This window comes from Pteropus vampyrus, unplaced genomic scaffold, assembly GCF_000151845.1.
Source record: "Pteropus vampyrus isolate Shadow unplaced genomic scaffold, Pvam_2.0 Scaffold40, whole genome shotgun sequence".
Classification (NCBI taxonomy): Eukaryota; Metazoa; Chordata; class Mammalia; order Chiroptera; family Pteropodidae; genus Pteropus; species Pteropus vampyrus.
This window is the reverse complement of record NW_011888821.1, coordinates 2316071-2336455: the sequence shown is the minus strand read 5'-3', so window position 1 is coordinate 2336455 and position 20385 is coordinate 2316071. Positions and strand designations below refer to the sequence as shown.

The 20385-nt window shown below is 47.2% G+C and overlaps 1 protein-coding gene across 1 annotated transcript in view; it reads right to left on the bottom strand.

Annotated features, from left to right (window-relative positions):
• The window catches only part of ABAT (4-aminobutyrate aminotransferase), an 80319-nt gene extending 64851 nt beyond the window's left edge, over positions 1 to 15468 (bottom strand). Inside the window, exon 1 of the mRNA XM_011358414.2 lies at positions 15378 to 15468. The gene's annotated coding sequence lies outside the window, so the exon portion shown is untranslated. The remainder of the gene's footprint in view (positions 1 to 15377) is intronic.
• Positions 15469 to 20385: the final 4917 nt, after the last annotated feature.

Genomic DNA, 20385 nt, shown 5'->3' with positions numbered 1-20385 from the left:
TGAGTTCCTGCCCAGACACAGGCCACAGCCAGGGTCCCACCATTCCGCCTTTGGAACCCAAGCCTTTCTTTAAGCAAAGTGGCAGGGGCGATCGGGAATCTCAAATTAAAAACTCTTAGAGTGTGATAAAAACCTCGGAGACCTTGTCCAACTCTCCCGCGTAACAGAGTGAGAAAGCAAGGCTCAGAGAAGACCGGCCATGTGTCTGACGCCTCGTCGCAGCCTCTCGGCAAGAAACAGTCCCCGTTTCTTGAGGGACTGCCATGAGCCTCGACAAACGGCATCTCACAATAGATTCTGTGAGGTGGGTCCTATTATCCCACCCAATCTCTCTCTCTATGAGGAGACTGAGGCTCAGAGTCCTTGCCCAGCACACACAGGTAGATGGCATCCGCTGAGCCACCCAGATCCTAGGATCTCACACCGTATTTCCCAGGAGATGATAACAGCACAAAAGTAAGCATTTTTCTTAATGGTAACCTTTTTCGTTTTAATGTACATTAAGGCCAAACACTCCCATAACTATTCACGCACAGACGTGGTCGCTTAGGAAAATGAAGCATTGGGGGACTGCACGTCAGTTTCTTGGTTGTGATCTCGTCCTGGGGGAAACTGGGTGAAATGCACGTGGAATCTCCGTACTATTTCTTACAACTGGGTGAGACTCTAAAACGATCTCAAAACAAAAAGTTTCCTTGAAGAAAAAAAAAAAAAAAGGGCAAAACGAAACAAAGAAATCCCTCCAAGCAAATGTGGGAACTCAATCTACAGCAAACCTTCTCAAGAAAGAGTTAATCCATTCACTCATTCGACCAACACCAGCCACGTGTTCGCTTTCCGCCAGGTCCTGGGATGATGCTGGGGACACAGAATGGACATGTAAAGCCTCTATCCTCATGAGATTCACAGCCCAATGCTGGAGACAAACAGAGAATGACAACAGTGGGTGGCCAGCCCACGAGAGGAGGCCCCCGGCAATGACTCCCCCAAAGAGAGGTGGGGCGACTCAGCCTGGGGTGTCAAGAAGGCTTCCTCTGTGAACAACAGGACACCTGCGTCAAACCAGAAGGGGCTGACTCTCTTGGCCGGACTGCCCTTGGACTCTTTGAATCACGGAAGATGGAAATTTCAGCCGCATAGAATTCCGGGCCCGTTGTTTAACCTCTCTGTGCCTCCGTTTTCCCACTTGTAAAATGTCGATGAGAACAGGACCAACCTTGAGGGTTAAACAATAATACCAGTCCAGTGCCTTTTTGTCTCTGTTGAGCGTCCCCGACCCCGGGCAGCCCTCCAGCATCAGCATTTCTTGAATGTTCTACCCTCGGCAGCGAGTGTGGCAAGCTTCGAATGAGGACATCCTGAGCCTGCAGCTGGCCTTGCTCGTTAAAGCTGGGGTGCAGGATGCAGAAGGGGTGCCCGCAGCCCCAGCCGAGCCGTGGCAGAGATGTTCCCAGCAACCCTGGCACCCATAAGGGGAGCAGGCCCCATTTTATAACCTTCTCCAGGTTAAAGATTACCAGCCCCGGTGAAGTTCCGTAACCATCTTTCTCCTCCCGTCTCTTGCACAGCTTTGGATCTTTCAAAGGTCTGAGCCAAGCAAATCTCTCCTTAGTCGTGTCGGGGGAAGCGTTTATTCTGTTGGACAAGGGAGCAACACGCTGACAGAAAGGGCAAGGGGTTTGCACGTTTTCTCCTTCCTTCGAGATGAGTGTGCAGATAGCTCGCCTGGACAAACGCGGTGACCTCTGGCACACCGGGTGAGCGGCAACGGCACGGATTTTTTTCTTTTTTTAACGTTCTCCATTCCCAGAAGGAGGAAAAGAATGTCACATGACAATCGCTCAGAGTTTCAGGCTCCTGGGTGGGGTGGGGTGCCTCACCACCCCTCCACCAACACAGGGGCGAACCCGCAGTAGCGGAAACGCCCCGAATTGCTCCAGAAGGGTGAGTTGTCAAAATCCACGAGCCAAGCATCACGGGGTCAGCCGTCCCGCCTTACTGATGTTATCTGAGGCATTTTACTGACTCCCATGGGGAGCGAAAGGCCTGCTGCCCAGCGGAATAAAAACCCAGAAGCCCGGGAAGAACCAGTCGCCAGGAACGAGGCGTTGGAGACTTGCTCTCTGACAGCAACTTCCTCTGCAAATGAATGGAAAGGGTGTAGAAAAGGCAGGACGCTCTCAGGTGGAGTCTCTCAGCGTCGGCGCTGTTGACTCTTGGAGCCAGGTAATTAATTCTTTGTCGCTTGTGGGTGGGGGCCGTCCTGTGCTCTGTAGGACACTCCGCAGCAGCACCGCTGCTGGCTTCTACCTACTAGATGCCAGTGATACCACCTCCCCTATCTGTTGTAATGGCCCCACATGTCATCAGATCCTGCTGAAAGTCCCCCGGGAAGGTGGGCACAATCGTGCCGGTAAAAATACCCTGCTCTTCAGGAAGAGTGGCAGGTCCCCTGCTGCGAGGTGACGATGAATGAGGAGGAACAGTTGAGTCCACGGCAAGGTGCCTGGCGCCAGGCCCGTCCCAGGAGTGACCCAGCAGGCAGGCTGGGGACAGAAGGCTCCAGCCCTGATGTGGTGCTGGGCAGATGCCGCTGCCCGCGGGGAAGAACTGTCGCTTCCACGGCTAGCAAAACTGAAAGGCTCAATGCCAGACGCTGAGGGATGATGAGGCCAATGTGTCACAACAGAGGCTGCCACACACATTCTCCCGCAAAGAGGCAGGCCTAGGTGTGCTGGGAAGGCTCTCAGAACCGCCCTTAATCTGGAAGTTTCCAGGAAATGCTTGCTATTTCTTAGGACAGTTGTTCTTGGTATAAAAACTAGTCCTTCGAGCTGGTTTAAAAGCCTCAGGTCCAGTCCCTCTCACCTTTCCCCTCCTACTGGGTTCTACCACTTGGGTCTGGTGTCCATCCTGTGTGGGCTTCTGCCCCAGAGCCTTTGCCAGTGCTGTTCCCACTACCCCAAATGCTTTTCCCTTGCTTCTGATTTTTTAATGCCTACTCACCCCTCTGATTTCAACTCATGATGCACCTCCTCCAGGAAGCCTTCCCTGACTCTCTCCCAGCAGATCAAATCCTCCTCTGAACACGCCCTTACCTCTTCCCTTTGTGGCACCATCACATTCATGTGGCACCTCTGTTTGCATCCAGTTCACGTCTGGTGACTTACAAGGCTGTAAACCTCTTTAAGCTGTGTTTGTACTTAAAACTGTACCCCCGTCGCTACACTGTCTGGCACTGTACTGGGCACGCAGTGCATTTTGTTGACTTGTTAGTATGAGCGTTGACTGATGCAGTCTCTTTAGAGGGCAATCCAGCATGTTCTATCATTTCTAAGGCTAAGTGGTTACGATAAACACACTTACCAAAGAGAACAGAAAAACAGACCTACGCTTATATGGACCATTGATTCTTGACAAAGTGGCGGTGGTATTGGGTCAACTGGATTATGCACATGGAGAGAAAAATTAGTCTTGATCCTACCTAATCCAATACATAAAAATCAGCCCCAGGTGGTTATAGAGATAAATCTGAAAGGGAAAATGTGAAAGCTTCTAGGAGATAACGGAGAGGGAAATATGAATGACCTTGGATTTCTAAAATAAGACACAAACGGCACTAACTATTCAAAAAATCAATAACATGAACTCTATAAAAATTAAAAACTCCAATCATCGAAAGTCAGCATCGAAAACGAAAACCACTCCGCAGAGCGGAAGATATTTGCAAAACATAAAACTGGCAAAGGAATCATTCTCCAGCATAATAAAACTCCTGCAGAGCGATAAAAAAACAGACAAAAGAAAGATGGGTGACAGATCTGAACAGACACTTCAGTAAATAGGAAACCCACACGACCGACAGACATAGAAAAAACGATCGAATTCAGTTGGTAAGTAGAGAAATTTTAAAAACCAGCGCACAACCACCGAAATGACTAAAACTGAAAAATACAACAGGCAAGTCGAAGCACGGGAGCGGGAGAGGATATTGAGCAACGGCAACTCTCATCTGCACGGCTGGGGGCGTCTACGTCGGGCGATGATTTTGTTCTAGACTGTTCGTCGCGACGCTCCAGGCATACCTCAGAGATGGTGCGTGCGGGTTTGGTTCCAGACCGCCGCGAAAAAGTGAACGTCGAAATAAAGCGAGCCGCACAAATTTCTTGGTTTCCCGGTTCATGCACTGTACTGTAGTCTATTACGTGTGCAGAGCATTACGTCAAAAAAAATTAATTAAAAAATAATCTATTGCTGAAAAATGCTAACCATCATCTGAGCCTCCAGCGAGTCCTAATCTTTTTGCTGGCGGAGTGTCTCGCCTGGATATTGGTGGCCGCTGACCGATCAGGGTGGCGGCTGCTGAAGGCTGGGGTGGCGGTGGCAATTTCTTAAAATAAAACAATGGTGAAGTTTGCTATGTCAACTGACCCTTTCACGAGCAATTTCTCTGCAGCATGTGATGCTATTTGATGTCATTTTACCCACAGTAGAACTTCTTTCAAAATCGGAGTCAGTTCTGTGAAAAGCCCACGGCTGTTTTGTCAACTAAGTTTATGAACTATTCAAAATCCTTTGCTGCTTCGCTTTGTACTTTTAGGTTATAGAGATGGCATCTTTCCTTCAACCTTATGGACCAACCTCTGCTTTTCTTCGGCAGCCTCCTCACCTCTTAGGGCCTTGTTCTGGATGAGGCTTTGACTCTGGGGAATGTTGTGGCTGGTTTGATCTTCTATTGAAACCTCTACAACTTCCTCCATATCAGCAATATTTGATTTCTTATCATTTCTGGGTTCACTGGAGCAGCACCTTTAATTTCCTTCAAGACTCCTCCTTTGCATCCACAGCCTGGCTGATTGGCTCAGGAGGCTTAGCTTTCAGCCTCTCTTGGCTTTCGACATGGCTTCTTTGCTAAGCTTAATCATTTCTAGCTTTTGATTTAAAGTGAGAGTCTTGAACACTTAGAGGACATTTGTAGGGTAAATTGGCCTAATTTTAATATTGTTGTGTCTCAGAGAACAGGAAAGGCGAGAGAGAGAGAGAGAGAGAGAGAGAGAGAGAGAGAGAGAGAGAGAGATGAGGAAATGGTCAGCTAGTAGAGCAGTCAGAACACCCAACATTGACCAGTGAAGTTCATTGTCTATATGGGAGCAGTTTGTGGTGCCCCTGAAACAATTACAGGAGTAATATCTAAGATCACCCATCACAGATCATCATAACAAATGTGACAATAACGAAAAAGTCTGAAATACTGTGAGAATTACCAAAATGTGACAGAGACACTAAGTGAGCAAATGCTGTTGGAAAAATGGCGTTGATGGATTTGTCCAATGTAGGGTTGCCATAAACCTTCTATTTGTGAAAAAAGAAAAAGAAAAAGAAAAGAAAAAGCCATATCCATGAAGTGCAGTAAAGTGAAGCACAGTAAAATGAGGTATGCCTGTATTTATTAGTCTTGCTATGAACTGAATTGTTTCCTCAAAATACATATGTTGAAGCCCTACCCCTCGATGTGATGGTGTTTGGAGATGGAGCCTTTGGGAGGTGATTAGGTTTCAATGAGGCCATGAGGGTGCAGCCCTCAGGATGGAATTAGTGCCCTTAGAATAAGGAAGAGACACCAGAGCACTTTCTCTGCCACCTGAGGACACAATGAGAAGGCAGCCATATGCAAGTCAGGAAGAGAGCCCTCACCGGAACGTGACCACGCTGGCACTGTGATCTAGACTTCCAGCTCCAGGATGATGAGAAATAAATTTCTGTTATTTAAGCCACTCGGTCAATAGTATTTCGTTGCGGCAGCATGACCAGACTAAGACAAACTCCAAACTGCAAACAGCCCAAGTGTCCATCAGCAGCGGAGTTGATAAATAAATTAAAGCCTCTTCATGAAATGGACCATTATGAAAATGAAACGATGCGACCATGGAAATGGATGGACCAAGCTACAGGGAGCGACATGGATAAATTGCACCGATGTCACAATCTGCAAAGGCAGCCAGACACAAAAGAATACAGTGGAAAAGCCCAAGCAAAATGAATCTGCAATAAAGGATGCATCCTCAGGTAGTATACTCGTAACTATAAGGAGAGCAAAAAAAAGCAGAATAAGTATGTACATGGACGAAAAAGGCATGGAAGGGAGGAGGAGGGATTCCAGCTCTGGCGGTTGAAAGTCCCTGGCAAAAACTGTTTAAAGAGTTGGGTTTTGGAGCTGGGCAGGTCTCGGTTCAAGTCCAGCTTCTGGCTCTTCCTACCTCGGTGACCTTGACCAAGAAACTGAAAACTGACTCTGTGTCCTCATCCACAAAAGAGGACCTTCCCATCTGGGTTATTGAGAGCATTATCCTAATAGAGCCCAGCGGCTGTCAGGTGGAAAGCATTCTACCATGCTCGCTGTTATCCATCCTCATAACCACCAATATGATGTTGCCACTTCATAAATGAGGAAGCTGAGGTCCAGAAGTCACAATCTCTAGGGCACTCAGGGAGCCAGTGATACAGCTGGTTTACAAATATAGAACTTTCCCCTTGACTCCATAGGAGCCGACCCCACACAAGCCCCCAGCAGGACCTTGAGGGGTTGCACAGGGTTTAAGCTGATCGATTCCTGTAAATGATTTGAGTTGGTGGATGGCTGCTGGAAGAGTGTGCTTTGGACTTTCTCCATCTACCACTGGTTTTATTCAGCATCTTTGACTTTTTTAACCTTGCTTTCTCACTTGCTGTGGCAGCTGGTCCTCTCAAACTCTGCTGTGATCCTCAAGGGATAGGACAGTATCATTCCCATTGATTGATGAGTAAACTGAGGCCGGGCCAGGCAGTCATCCTTTCTGAGTCTCCATTTCCCACCTCTGCCACCTGATCAGTCTTTCCTCCTTGGGTTGCTGTGAGCAATAAGATGATCGAATATACAAAACCCCCTCAGAACAGCCCTAGCACCCACTGAGTGCTTGGCAAATCTGAACTGCCACTATTTATGGGTCACTATCATTTACGATGGGCAGAGTCTGAGTTGAAGTTCTTCTGAGTTGAGGTCTTCGGAATGTTTCATTTTGTCCCTATAGCTTTTCATTATCCTGAGAGCCCAGCTCTGGATCCCTCCCAGACCCCATCTCCAGGTCAGAAACGTCTGTGCTTTTCTGTGTGTGGTTCTTCTTCTTCTTCGAGTCCTGCTCTCAGCCCCTGGGAAGACTGTGTACTCAGGGCCAGGGCAGGATGCCAGCATGCAAATCCGCATGCAGGCAGTCATTTGCACAAACCCGCCTTGGTGTGCTCATTTCCAGCCTGTCCCCAGAACGTCGCTCAGCCTGCAAAAAGCTAGCGGAGAGCTATTTACAGCTCTGGGCAAGGAGAGGGGAGGCAGGCTCTGTTCCCACAAGTCCTGCGAGGTGGTGGCTTGCTCTTTTGGCTACTGTAAGAGGACGTTCGGCCAACCTTGCCCCGAAGGAGCTTTAAGGTCCTAAAAGCTTTTTCTGGAAGGCCAGTGATCCACCCCAGGGGCTGTCTGGTTCCCTTGTGGATCTGTGCTCAAGGGTGGGTGGGAGAAGGTGTCCCTGGGCTCCGACCCATAGCTGCCAATGGATTCTAAACATATAGAAGGAGGAAGGGATACAGGAAGCCTGTCAAAACCATGGACAGCTCTAGCCTCTCTGACACTGTTCTAGGTCAAGGGTTGACAAAGTATGGTTGGGGGAGGGGGATATCTGAGGCCCCCAGCCTATTTTTGTAAATAAAGTTTTATTAGAACACAGACACACCCATTCATTTACATGGCCCATGGCTGCTCTCCTGGTATAGGTAGTTGAGTAGTTGCGATCTCAACTGTATGGCCCACAAAGCCTCAAATATTTACTATCTGTTCCTTTACAGAAAGAAAAATTTGCCCAGTCCTACCTTAGGTGAAGCCTCTACCGTCTCACCTTTTAACAGGTTTCTCTGATCCTCTACTCTTTACCCAGCTTCCAGAAGGACATTTTTCAAGTCCTAATCAAATCAGGTCACCTGGCGGTCCACGATCTTGACCTGTAACTTCCGTTCTCCTCACCCAACCCACCCTATGCTCCAGCAAACATCTCTCCCATCCTCTGAACGATGGTTTTATAGCAAAACAAATGGATCTCAGTGGAAAATGATATATTGTCTCCATACAATACAAACGTTCAGGTTATCTGAGTCTAGCTCTGTTCACAATCTTTGAACTATTTTTCCCAGCTCTTTGTATGTTGTAGGAGACACAGAGCCACACAAATTCTGTTGTCCAACCACTGTTTGCCACCATTTGTTGCCCAGTTCAACATTCCTTTACTCCACAGATAATTGTGTTTTATTTGACTTTTCTTTTGAACCAGTTCTAACATCTGCATGGTTCCCTCCCTGAATGAGCTTCATATATCATTAACAAGTGTTCATTTTTGCATCTGTATGGGAGTCATGATTTTATCCTTTTTTTCTGAAGATTTTCTTTGAACAGTTTTCCATCAAATCTCTGAGCCTCTCTGTTCATTTCTCTCTGTCAAGATCTTTTCTGCCTTTTTCCCCTGAAATTTCTTCCCCAGCATCCCCAGGGGCAGGCACAGGTAACTGCTTTCTTCTCTCAGCTCGAATCTCTATCTACTCCCACCCTCCCTCAGGCCTTACCTAGTTGAATGGCAGTTGTTTTGGGGCCTGTTCATAACCTCTCTCTCCTCCAACAGCTAGCCTAGGAGAGCCTCTGGTATAGCAGAGTCTTTATCTCTCCCTCATTCATTCTCTCTCTCTCTCTCTCGCTCTCTCTCTCTCTCTCTCGTACACACACACACACCCCTAGTGCTATACAGGACACATGGAAATTCTGCAATAAATGTACACAGCCATAAATGAATGGATGGATGAATGAATGAATGAATGTGCGACGACTGGATTGTCCACCTAGACAGAGAAGCCACTCAGAGTGAGACCTTAATTTCCTTGTTCAACACCATTTACTTGATGCCAGTGTCTGGTATCTACTAAGTACCTGATAAATACTTGTTGAATAAATAAAAGATGCCAGTCAAGCTCCTGTTCTTGGTCCGCTTTCAAGTCATCTTTCCTCCTCCACTTCTGAGGAGCAAACCTAGCAGTATCAGAATGCTACCTTCCTACTCCATATTTTCATGCATCGCCACTGTAACGTTTCAATTCCCCTGGATCCTGCTGTCCATTTGAGGGTGGATGGCAATCTCCATTCTGCTTCATGGTCATCGTGTGACCTTGAGCAAGGCAGTGCCCCAGTGGGTCTCTGTTTTCCCATGGGGTCAAACCAGGTCAGTTCAGACATTCCGAGAGATAAAGTACATCAGGCCAAGATACGAATGACCAATAATGTCCTGATGATGGTCCAGCCCAGACACCATTTACATTGTAACAGATGCTGTCACTGTAACTCTGCAAAGCGACACAGGGTTAGTTCTGAGTTGTGAGGGTTATACAGATGTCCTAGGACAGGCTTCCAAACTTGAATGTGCACATGAACCCCCTCTGAGGTATTGTTAAAATACAGATTCACATTCAGTGGCCCCGGGCAGGGCCCAAGGGTCTGCTTTTCTAACCAGCTCCCGGGTGTTGGATGCTGCTGGCTGCTGGACCCCACTTCCAGTAGCGAGGTGCTAGGGCACAGTGGGCCCCGGCTTCAAAGGAATTCTCGGTGTAGCCAAGGGACAGATTTCCAGCATGTTGCCGAGAGTCCAAGGCAATAAATATTAGCACCTAGGTGGGAGAGGTTGGCAGTTAAGCCCGTGGGACCTCTGAGAATGGACACAGGGAAGTCTGGCAGGTTCCCAAGGACATGGAAATCAGGTGGGAGCATTCTGCCACGCCGGTGATTCTACCGAAGCACAAATTCTGGTGGTGGGGTCCACCGACCTATGTATTAACACACCCTCTGGGGGATTCTGATGCTAAAGCATTAGAACCACTGTGCCAGGCAGAGAGAAAGGAGTAGAATATTCTAGTTGGAAGATTAGTGCTTTATTTTCCCATAGCAGGGTTTCAGGCACATGTCTAGATGCTGTAAATGACATTCACTTATTCATCCGTCTATTCACATATTCACCCCCCAATTTATCCAAGCAACAAAGGGGTCATGCCCATCCATCCATGCATCCATCATCCATCCATGATCCGTCCATTCATCCATCTACCCACCCATCAAACATCCAACAAATATGTCCTGAATGCTCACTGTGTACCCTCTTGGGCACAAGAGATATGACTGAAACTGTAGATATACACGCTGTGTTAGCCTATAAACCAGTGATTCTCAATCAAGGGCAATTTTGCTCCCCAGGGGATATTTGGCAATGTCTGGAGACATCTTTGGTTGTTACAATTTGGGGGGAACTGTACCACTGCACTGAGTAGGTAGAGGCCAGGGACACTGCTAAATATCCTACAATACACAGGACAGCCCCCCACAACAATGTCAACAGTGACGAGGTTGAGAAACTTTGCTCTAGACAGTGAGTCCCTTGTGGGCAGGAACCATATTGTAGTCACCTTTATATTCCAACGTCACCAGACAGTGCCTGACCTACAGGAACTGAGCAAATATCCAAATACAGGAAGGAATGGCAACACAGAAATACATTTAAGTATATAAAGAACTCTTACAACTGAACGACACAATAACAAACAACCCAATTCAAAAATGGGCAAGGGATTTGAATGGTCATTCTCCAAAGGAGATATGCAACTGGCTAATAAGCACATGAAAAGATGCTCAACGACATTAGTCATTAGGCAAACGCAAATCAAAACCACAATGAGATACCTCTTCCCGCCTGCTAGAATGGTATAATAGCAATAATAGCAAGTTTTGGCAAAGATGTGGAAAAACTGGAACTTTCACGTATTGTTGGTGGGAGTATAAAATGGTATTGTTTGGCAGTTTCTCAAAAAGTTAAACAAAGAATTACCATATGACCCAGCAGTTCCACTCCTGGGCATGTACCCCAAAGTTGAAAATAGGTCTTCATATCAAAACATACCTGTACATACCTGTTCATAGCAGCATTATTCACAATAGCAAAAAATTGGGAAAAACCCAAATGTCCATCAACTGACAAAAGGATAAACAAATTTCAGTATAGCCATATAATTAGAATATTATTCAGCATTAAAAGGAACGAAGTACTGATACATGCTACGGCATAGAGAAGCCAGACACAACAGGATACATATTGTATGATTCCATTTATATAAAGTATTCGGAATAGGCAAATCCATCAAGTCAGAAAGCAGATTAGTGGTTGCCAGGGGCTGAGGGGAGGGGGAGTGACTGCTTAATGGGTACATGGTTCCTTTAGGGGTGATGAAGAAATTCTGGACCTAGATAGTGGTGATGATTGCACAACGTGTGAATATATTTAATGTCACTGAGTTGTACATTTTAAAATGATTAAAATGGTTAAATTTTATGTTATCTGTATTTTACCACCATAAAAAATACATTTATGCATGCACTAAATGCTCACTGAGTCCCTGCTGTATGCCAGAAACTGTGCTATGCATTTGAGACACACGAGCAAGCGAGACCAGTGTAATCAATCTCTACCCTCCAAGGAATCACAGGAGAGAAAAGCCAGCAAACAGTCCTGGACCCAAAGAAGCCTTGGATGTGGGTGACAACTGTGGGAGTTCAGAGGAGAAGAATTTGGCTCCAGTCTGGGGGTGGGAAGGGAAGGATCAGAGATCTCTGCTACAAAAGAGAGAATGGGAGGTAGCTTTTGAAGGAGGAGGGAAATGTGCAGAGTTGGTCTTATTGAAGGAATGTGTAATTAGAGGCCGCATCAGGCCATCCCGTCCCCATGACGGGTAAGACAGTTGAATGCATGGAGCATCTCGAAAGCAAGGATAATTACATACACGGGAGAAGGGAGGAGAGCAGTTAGGCTCAGAACCCCCCGCCCTGGACTTTCTGCTGGGAGAAGTGGAGAGTGGCGGTTGTCGATTCAGCCGGCGGCTGTCACTCGTGAGGCTTTTGTCCTCTGCCAGGGGCCATCACTCATGAGGCTTTTGTCCTCTGCCTCCTGGCAAGGGGGCGGGAAGCAGAGAGATGGGGAGAGGCAGGGCTCACAGCACCTGTACCAGGTGTCTGAACATGGTTTCAGTTAATCCTCATAATAACCCGACGACGTAGGTTCTTCTGTTGCCCCTCCTTCTCCTCCCGTTTTAAAACAAAACTTCCTATTATTCCCTTTTTAAAGATGGGGAAAATGGGACACTGAGGGGTAAAGTGGCTGTGACCTGAGGCCCTCACGCTGGTGGGAGCCCAGTTCAGCTCCAGTCGGTCATCCCCCAAGACCCACCGAGATGCCGGGGGAGTGAGTTCCTCAAGGCCAGGACCGAGGCTCAGCCAGTGAAGGTGGGGCCTCAGACTCCTGTATCTTGAACTCTCAAGGAAGCAGAAAGGCTTGAGTTTCAGCCACTGGCAACTTCCGGCATGACCACATCCCTGGACGACTTTGCCCCGCAAGAAGACATCTGGCAGTGCCTGGAGGCAGCTCTAGCTGCATAACCAGAGGGGGCAGAAATGATGCTAAACCTCCTGCAGTGTGCAGGACATCCCCCGCGGCCCAGGACGCTCCAGGGCCGAAAGGGCAACAGCACCGAGGATGAGAAACCCCGTCCTAGACCCACCTCTTCTCCGACGCCTGCCCCACAACAAGCCTTAGTCAGAGAAAAGGAAACTGAGGCCCAGAGAGCAGAATGACTTGCCCTGGGTCTCCCAGCCGGTGATAGTCAGGAGTCAGCTTTTGGCCCCATCTGCCTTTCGGATCTGCGGTCCATGCCACAAACTGCACTGTTTCCCTGGGAAGTCGTCACTCTTGTCTCCAAGTGCCAGCCAACTGTTCTCTGGTTTGGCTCCTGGCAGATTATCTACAGGACAGATTATAAATTTTACCTAAAAGCACATCTTCCCTACCGTTTTAGAGGTTTTGTGACTTTGCCCTGGTGATCATAATCATTGTTCCCATCTACTATGTGCTACATACTTTACGAGAGTTCACTTGTTTTATCCTGATAAGGACATCTAGGGACCCGAGTCACAGAGAGGTTAATTATTTTCCTCAAGATCACTAGCAGGTTTGGGCTCTAGACCCACTCAGATAAGAGGGGTCAGAGACCGATCTCTCAACCCCTGTGCACTACGGTTCCCCGTCAAGCTCTAAATGTTCTGTTCACCTTGGACTTGGTTCCTGCTCTAAACTGGAGGACGACAGGCCATTGTTTCAGCTCTTGTCCTGTCCAATGCCTCAGGAAAAGAAGCTGCTCTGTGAGCAGGGATGGGACATCGCTGCAGGGGACTCGGGGGCCGGAGGGTGGAGGGAACATCTAGGGACGGAGAGGGAAAGAGCCCTGAAGGAGGGGACAGGACTTGTTCGGACCCTGTCCGAAGTTCCTGGAGCAAACCCAGCCATGCACCTGAGGTTCCTGCAGCCGTCTTGTCTCCAGCGTATTTGCTATCCTGGGTCCGTTTGGATTTTGGCAAGCCTAATGGACAGTGGGCTCAATGAAAAGATCACATGGGGTGAGAGGTGAAGTGTAAACTCCTGGGAATGGCTTCTACAAGGGTGGCACTGCGTTCCAGCTCTGCCCCTTCCTAGCTGCGTGACATTGGCAGAGCCTCGGCAGCCTTCCAACAAGTGCTGAGAGCAGCGTCCAGCAGTCCAGGTTGTACATGTGAGGACTGGAGGTAGCGTACGGGGCTCCAGCATCCCGTAAGCCCTGGAGAATCTGTGACCAGCTTTGCCACCCTTTGGCTGGGTGACCTTGAGCAAGTCTCTTCCCCTCTTTGTGCCTCTGTTCGTTTAACTGTCAAAGGAAGGGGCAGGGTCTTTGATCCAGAAGCCCTTTGAGGTCTTAGGGTTCCAGACTGGGCCATTCCTCTCTCCCCAGGGTTGACCTTTATGGGCATTCAGGATGCATGTTCCTCCACACTCCAGGTCGAAGGCACAGCTCTAGAGAACAAGGCAAAGCTTCTTGCCTTTCTCCTTCTCTTCCCTGCTCCGCCAGCCCCCAGCCCCCCGCCACTCCCATCAACCTGGCCTGCCACAGAAGAGCTGCCCATCATCTTGTCCCTTAGTCCAGCTTCATCAAAGCAGCAAAGCCAACACTGTCTCCAGCCTAGGCGGATGGTTCCTGCAGCATCCATTTCCTTGAGCCACTGGGGAATTCCACTGGGCAGTGCCCACCGGAGCTGGGGGGTAGGGGGCCTTCTCTCTGCATGGATACCCCCTTCTCCAGGAGAGAGGTTGGACTGCCTCAGGGCAGGATATTCTGAACACAGCCCTTAGTGTGTGTGGGGGGAGGCACTCTCTACTGGCAAGAGTTTGGAGGCTCCTAGAAGGGTCTCTAGACTTAGGATCCCAGCTTTAAGGGCATCAGTCTTCCTAAACTGTCTTCCTCAACCTCTTCCTCTGGTCTAATCTCTGGCTAGGGTGAGGAAAGGTGAGATGGAATTAGGCAGAGCAGCAAGGTGTGGGAGTACAGTTGAGGGAGGGTGGGTGTGGGGTGTTAATGGGATGGGGTTTGTGTGAAAGGGTTAGACAGGGGTGTAATTAAGGGAGTGACTTGGTCTGGATGGGTACCCCAGACCCTTGCCCTGTTTCTGAGTATGAAAGCCCCTCGCCTTACATCTTTCCTGGAGGAAGAGGGGAAAGCCCCCAAATGCCTTGGTGTCTGAGGAACCACGTCTTTCTTGTGGATGGGGAGGAGGCCTTACCGGGAGAGGGAAGGAATTAGTCTAAAGGCAAATATCAGAGTCTAGTTTCTGAGGAAGCAGATGTAGGGAGGTCCATGTTGGGTTTGAGGGTGACAAGCAGAGTCTCTACTCTGGGATCTCCTTGTCTTAAGGAGAGGCTTATTTCGCAGGAGATGGGGGCCCTCCATTTTCCATGGAGGGAGCACACTGTTATACCGTTATCTATGAGCCGAGAAGACCCCCATCATTCCCAAGGGAGGGTGGGGAGAAGAAATCCAAACTTAGTTTTTACGGAGAGGGAAAGGACATGGGTCTCCAAGGAGATAAGCGGGCCCCAGATAACTAGGGAGGCTGGACCCCACTTTTGGGGGCACACTTCATTTCAAGGGGCGAATTAGGGAGCAGAATCCTATCTCTTGAACCTAGGGCCAAGAGGAAGGGCCTATTTCTGAAGAAAAAAGAAAGCTATTTGCTCTCTGAGAGGTGGGAGATCCTCTCTTTTCGGAGAAGGGGACCCACGTCTTGGAAGGATGAGAGCTGTGTTTCCGGGAGAAGATGCCCCGTTTTTGCTCTCTGGGGGCAGGGCCGAAGGACTTCATCTCGGTTCCCCGCGCAAAGGCCCGCCCCACTCGACTCGGCGCCTCGCGCTTACCTCCAAGCCCCGGGTCGGACGTGCGGACTCTGATCTGCTGGGCCCCGACTTGCGGGATCCGCGCTCTGCGCTCCGGCTGCGCCGGGTCTCTGCCCGGCTTCCCCCAGCGACTCGCGGGGCTCCCTGGCTCCGCCGAGCCGCGCCGGCCAATCACCGCTGCCGGCCCCGGCCCTCGCTGGCGCCGCAGCCAATGAGCACGCCCGCCACGGGCCACCGCCCCCGGGGGGAGGGGGAAGGCGGGGCGGGGGCAGAGTCCGGCCTCCGGGGGCGCAGGAGCCGGGGGCCTGCAGGAGGAACCGCGAGGGCCGGGAGCGAAGCTTGGGGCGGTGGAAGAGGCGGCCCAGGACCCTCATCAAGCCTGAGGGGAGCCTATCTGATGGAGGTTGGGGAGCCGGTCTTTAAAAGGGGGACGGCTCTATTGCTTGATTTACCATAGACCTTAATTACTCCCTGCCCCTTTTCTGGACCATTGGGGCTGTGGGTGAGTGTAGCTTCCCCCACTGCACCCCACACCCCCAAACCCGGGTCTGGAACCCTAGAGCCAAAGGCAGACGAGGTTCCGTATGAAAAGGGAAGGAAAGAGCATCACGCCCCGCCCCCCTCCACTCCCCAATGCGGGTCTCAGGGACCTCTCACTCTGGATACGTTTATTCAGGGGTAAAATCAAAGACACAAGCTGCCATTCACTTAACACCTCCTGGCCCACCCGCTCCAGAAGACAAATAGCTCGTGCATCCTAGGCGCAATGCAAAGAGCACTGGACTAGGAGTCCGTGGTTTCTTCTGCAAGATCTGGGGCAGCTCACTCTATCTCTCTGATTCTCGATTTCCTCAACAGCAAGCGGAGACACTAGCGATAGTACCTCCTTCATGGGCATAAATGAGATCGGAGATTGATGAGGGTGCTTTAATAAAAATTCGAATGCCATAGGAAAACTAGTTAATACTAAAGTGTGAATGGCTGATAGCCCCGTAGCTGTCTAAAGGTATTCGGAAAGAGGATACGTTTATTCAGGGGTAAAATCAAAGACACAAGAGACTGCCAACAGAACAATAGGACATCAACAAGTACTCATAATAAATGGATGAATGGAGATTCCAGATCTTAAAAGGCCAAGAAAGACTATAGCTTGATTTTCCCCAATAAGCCTCATCAGGTAACTATTCCCTTAGTCTGCTGGAATCTTGCAGAACCCTGAGATCCCTCCTTCCTGCTTTTAGGAATCCAAACTGCTTTATCTTTGATTAGGCGTGGAGGACTATAGTCCTAGGCATTAAGGAATTAAGATAAATGTAATGCAAACGAATAAATAAAAACTTCCAACAAACCACCTGTCCCCTAATGTGATCTGTGACTGTGGGGACCAACTAGAAACAATAAATAAGAATAAATAATTCAAAGGAACAGACAGAAAATATAATTGATCCACAGTTCTGCTGTTAAACCTTGAGAGCTGTGGCAATCTCTTTGGTATGTTAACCCTGTCACCTTGCTTGCAGAATTTTGTGAGGCCTGGGTTATAAATCTAGCAATTTTTCCTTAAAACCTAAGCCATGCGGACAGCCTCCTTTATTGCCCAAGACCCAATCAAAGAAATCAAATGGTCAATAAACATGAGAGGAAATAAAGTTTGTCAAAGAAAGGCAAATGAAAAAATTTTATCTACCAAGCTGGCCTCATTTTTATTATTATAATTAGTATTATTTGTGGAGGTTTTAAGGAAGTAGACAATTTCATGAATTGCTGATGAGAGTATAAATGACCAAAGTTTTTCTGGAGAAAAACTAGGTACTCTTATTTTAAAAATCTTAAAAGTGAGCTTACCCTTTGACCTAGCAATTAAACCTCTATGAATTTTCCTAAAACAGTGAATGATGTAAAAGTTTAGTGATAAAGTAGTTTACTCTCATTTTGTTTATTGTAGCAAAAAAATGGAAACAATTTAAATGTACGGCAATAGAGATTCTGAAAGGACATCTGTTGCCTGAGACAGAATGCTTCCGATAAAACATAGGGGTTGAATATTGAGTGATAAGGAAACGTCATCTCAAAATATTAAGTGAACAAAGATATTCACTTGAAAAGTTTGTTTGTCCTATTTTTGTTAAATCTCTATAAATATAGATGGATTAGTGCTGTCAAAGAGAACTTTCTGGGATGGTGGAAATGTTCTGTATCTGTGCTGTCTAGTATGGCAGCCGCTGGCCATACGTAGGTATTGGACACTTGTCATGTTACTAGTAGACTGAGAAACTAAAGTTTTAAATTTTACCTAGTTTTAGTTTGAAGTTAAACAGTTACATGTGGCTAGTGGCTATCACACCGGACAGTACTGATATAGATAGATAGGTAGGTAGATAGATAGATAGATAGATAGACAGACAGACAGACAAAAAATAAACACCCATTAGTAGAAGTAAAGAAGTTATTATCTCTGTAGGTTGAAATTATGAATGATTCTAATTTTACTTTATTTGCATGTCACCAATTTCTAATTACTCTGTCATGAATATATATTGCTCCTGTATTATGAAAAATATATTTTAAATGAAAAACAAAAACACAAACAATGCAATTTAAAAATGGGCATAGGACTTGAATAGACATTTCTTCAAAGAGGACATACAGATGGCCAACAGATATGAAAAAATGCTCAACATAACTAATCATCAAGGAGATGCAAATTCAAACTGCCATGAGATCTCACCTCACATCTCTCAGAACCGGCATCATTGATAAATCAACAAACAAGTGTTGGTGAGGATGTGGAGAAAAGGGAACCCTCATACGCTGTTGGTGGGATTACAAATTGGTGTAGTCACTATGGAAAACAGTATGGAAATTCCACAAAAAACTAAAAATAGAGCTACCACATGACCCAGCGATTTTGCTTCTGGGTATTTATTCAAAGATAACAAAAACACTAACTTGAAAAGACATATGCACCCCTATGTTCATCGCTGCATTACTAGTCATAGTCAAGATATGGAAGCAATCTAGATCAGGGGTCCCCAAACACCAGGCTGTGGACCAGTACTGGTCTGCGGCCTGTTAGGAACCAGGCTGCATAGCAGGAGGTGAGTGGCAGGGAAGTGAGCGAAGCTTCTATCTGTTTTTGCAGCCGCTCCCCAGCGCCAGCATCACCGCCTCAGATCATCAGGCATTAGATTCTCATAGGAGCACTGGTCTCTGGTCCCCAAAAGGATGGATACTGCTGACCTAGATGTCCATCAATAGATGGACACACACACACACACACACACACACACACACTCACTCACTCACTCACATACAATGGAATATTATTCAGCAGTAAAAAAAAACTTGTCATTTGTATCAACATGGACGGACCTCCTAGAGGGTATTATGCTAAGTGAAATAGGTCAGACAGAGAAAGACAAATATCATATGATCTCACTTATATGTGGAATCTAAAAAGACAAAACAAATAAATAAATAAAACAGAAACAAATCCACAAATACAGAGAACAGGCTGGTAGTTGCTAAAGGGGAGGGGTGTGGGGGATGGGAATAAAAAAATAAAATAAAACAAAATAAAAAACAAAAAAGCAAAACTCTAAACCAAATGCAGCTCACTTTTTGTTTTGTATGACCCACAAGCTATGGTATAAAATGGGTTTTATATTTTAAATGGTAGAAAAAAATCAAAAGAAGAATATTTTGTATCACATGAATATTATATGAAGTTCGAATTTCAGTGTGCATAAATGAAGTTTATTTTGGAACACAGCCATACCCACTCACTTATGCATTGTCTACGGCTGTTTTTGTGCTACCGTGGCGGAGTTGAGTAGTTGCGACAGAGACCGTATATAGCTTGCAAAGCCAAAATTATTTACCATCTGGCCTTTTTAGAAAAACCCTGGTCTAAGGCAATCAGGGGAAGCAAAGCGTGTGGTGTCATCATCATCATCTGTTCATTCATTCATTCAGCTACATACTGAGTCCCCGCTGTGGGTTAGGCCCTGGTCCTGGGCTGTACTGTTTCTGGTTGAGGAGGGGTGTGAGAGAGATATTTAGAGCCAGGTGCTTTACCAGCCGATTCTCAAATAGCTTCATTGTGACACTTGTGAAGAAAACCGTCAGCAGGTAGAGAAAGCCTTTCTCACATTAGCTTCACTTGCATTTCTACAGTTCCACGGTTTTTCTATGGGGTTGTCTGGGGCTGCAGGTGTCTTCTGAGGGATGCTGAGAATGTTTCCCAGAGGCTGCCGAGGCCTAGGATGGAGGCTCCTTCCAGAGGAGCAGTTCTGACTGTGAGGGCTCCCACTGCACCTCCCGAGAGGAGAAATGAGGGCAATGGAGTGTGAGGCTCTGGGCACCAGCGGTGTGAGCAGGAAAGACCCTTAGAGGTCAAGTCGACAGCCTATTGTACGGAAGAGGAAACTGAAGCCCAGAGACGAGGATGAACTTGCTCAAAGAGAAGAGAAAATAATGTGTGTCTTATTTCCAAGGTCTGTGCTTTCCACTCTCCTCACAAAATAAAGGGACGTCATAGAGGGCATTTAAGTGTGATGGAAAAGGGATCGGTTTGGGACGCGATACTGGATTCTAGTTTCACCTCCAAATGGCCCTGTGACATTGGAAAAGTCATTTACCCCCTCTCAGCCTCTGTGTTCTCATCTGTAAACTGGATAATGGAAGTATCTATCACAATACCCACATGTAAAAGAATGAAGTTAGACCCTTACTTCATACCGTATACAGACATGAACTCATAATGGATCAAAGACCTAAATATAAGATTTAAGACTATAAAACTGTTAGAAGAAAACACGAGGGTAAATCTTCATGATCTCGGATTTGGCAATGGCTTCTTAAGTGTGACACCAGAAGCATAAGAAAAAACAAACAAACAAACAATAGATAAATTGGAATTCATAAAAATTAAAACCTTTTGTGCATCCAAAGGCACAATCGAGAATGAAAATACAACCCACATAATGGGAGAAATATTGGAAAGCATGTATCAGAAAAGAGTCTAATA